Raw genomic sequence first — 2,206 nt, 5'->3', positions numbered from 1 at the left:
CCTGAGCCTGCCTGACCACTCTGCCGGTCCCTGTTCCTGACCCTGAGCCTGCCTGCCGTCCTGTACCTTTTGCCCCTACTCTGGAAAATCGACCCCTGCCTGCCTTGACCTGTCGTTTGCCTTCCCCTGTTGTTACATTAAACATTGTTACTTCACACAGTCTGCACTTGGGTCTTACCTTGATACCTGATACCCATGAGGTTTGTTAATGCTTGTGTCTTGTACGGAAAAACGGAAAAAAAAGAAAACAAGAGAATGTATGATCCTTTTAATACCAGATTATTTTATTTAATACATTTCCAAATTATTTTAAGTGTGAGTTTATTTTGTAATTTCAAACATCATGAAAATAATAATCTCAAAATCCCCCCGGAAATATTTTTCACATGCAGGAATTTGGAGAAGAAAGTTTTTTTTTTACAATCGAAAAATAATAATAAAAGCATTGACCTTTACAAGTCGGTTACTACAAAAGAAGCCATGTCTTAACTGACCTCAAACGACCCCAGCATGGTTTGCTACTTAACTGACCTCAAACTACCCCAGCATGGTTTTCTACTTAACTGACCTCAAACTACCCCAGCATGGTTTTCTACTTAACTGACCTCAAACTACCCCAGCATGGTTTTCTACTTAACTGACCTCAAACTACCCCAGCATGGTTTTCTACTTAACTGACCTCAAACTACCCCAGCATGGTTTTCTACTTAACTGACCTCAAACTACCCCAGCATGGTTTTCTACTTAACTGACCTCAAACTACCCCAGCATGGTTTTCTACTTAACTGACCTCAAACTACCCCAGCATGGTTTTCTACTTAACTGACCTCAAACTACCCCAGCATGGTTTTCTACTTAACTGACCTCAAACTACCCCAGCATGGTTTTCTACTTAACTGACCTCAAACTACCCCAGCATGGTTTTCTACTTAACTGACCTCAAACTACCCCAGCATGGTTTTCTACTTAACTGACCTCAAACTACCCCAGCATGGTTTTCTACTTAACTGACCTCAAACTACACCAGCATGGTTTTCTACTTAACTGACCTCAAACTACCCCAGCATGGTTTTCTACTTAACTGACCTCAAACTACCCCAGCATGGTTTTCTACTTAACTGACCTCAAACTACCCCAGCATGGTTTTCTACTTAACTGACCTCAACCTACCCCAGCATGGTTTTCTACTTAACTGACCTCAAACTACCCCAGCATGGTTTTCTACTTAACTGACCTCAAACTACCCCAGCATGGTTTTCTACTTAACTGACCTCAAACTACCCCAGCATGGTTTTCTACTTAACTGACCTCAAACTACCCCAGCATGGTTTTCTACTTAACTGACCTTAAACTACCCCAGGATGGTTTTCTACTTAACATTTACATTTAAGTCATTTAGCAGACGCTCTTATCCAGAGCGACTGACCTCAAACTACCCCAGCATGGTTTTCTACTTAACTGACCTCAAACTACCCCAGCATGGTTTTCTACTTAACTGACCTCAAACTACCCCAGCATGGTTTTCTACTTAACTGACCTCAAACTACCCCAGCATGGTTTTCTACTTAACTGACCTCAAACTACCCCAGCATGGTTTTCTACTTAACTGACCTCAAACTACCCCAGCATGGTTTTCTACTTAACTGACCTCAAACTACCCCAGCATGGTTTGCTACTTAACTGACCTCAAACTACCCCAGCATGGTTTGTATTTCACCCTGACCCATTGTTGGCCCTTGGTATCATCACAGGACCAGACATGATTGTATCAGCCTGCCGTAATGCCAGAACGCTGTCTTTTAAGACACACATGGCGCTAAAACAGATCAGAAGAGAATGTCTCTTTCACCTTCCTCTTTCCATCCTGGCCGTAAACGCGGACATTCCTTTGTGTTTAGAGGCTGACTCAGTTTATCCAACAAGAGAGAGGGTGTGTCTGTCTGCTCAGGGATAAAAACAAATTAATACCTAGAGTGACCTTGGGGATATACAAAAAAGTTGTCTTGGTTCATCCTCTTCAGAGTTGTCTTGGTTCATCCTCTTGGTCATCCTCTTCAGAGTTGTCTTGGTTCATCCTCTTGGTTCATCCTCTTGGTTCATCCTCTTGGTTCATCCTCTTCAGAGTTGTCTTGGTTCGTCCTCTTTACAGTTGTCTTGGTTCATCCTCTTTAGAGTTGTCTTGGTTCATCCTCTTGGTTCATCCTCT

General features: G+C 42.5%; 1 long non-coding RNA gene across 1 annotated transcript; it reads right to left on the bottom strand.

Moving 5' to 3' along the window:
- Positions 1 to 506: 506 nt before the first annotated feature.
- LOC127909020 (uncharacterized) lies at positions 507 to 1,792 on the bottom strand. The gene is made up of 4 exons (XR_008069439.1): positions 1,427 to 1,792; positions 1,198 to 1,345; positions 1,050 to 1,160; positions 507 to 1,012 (listed from the first exon to the last, which is right to left on the bottom strand). It is a non-coding gene; the product is annotated as an uncharacterized LOC127909020 (long non-coding RNA).
- Between the last annotated feature and the right edge of the window lie 414 nt (positions 1,793 to 2,206).

This window comes from Oncorhynchus keta, chromosome 18 (assembly GCF_023373465.1).
Source record: "Oncorhynchus keta strain PuntledgeMale-10-30-2019 chromosome 18, Oket_V2, whole genome shotgun sequence".
NCBI classification, from domain to species: domain Eukaryota; kingdom Metazoa; phylum Chordata; class Actinopteri; order Salmoniformes; family Salmonidae; genus Oncorhynchus; species Oncorhynchus keta.
This window is presented reverse-complemented; position numbering and strand designations above follow the sequence as displayed.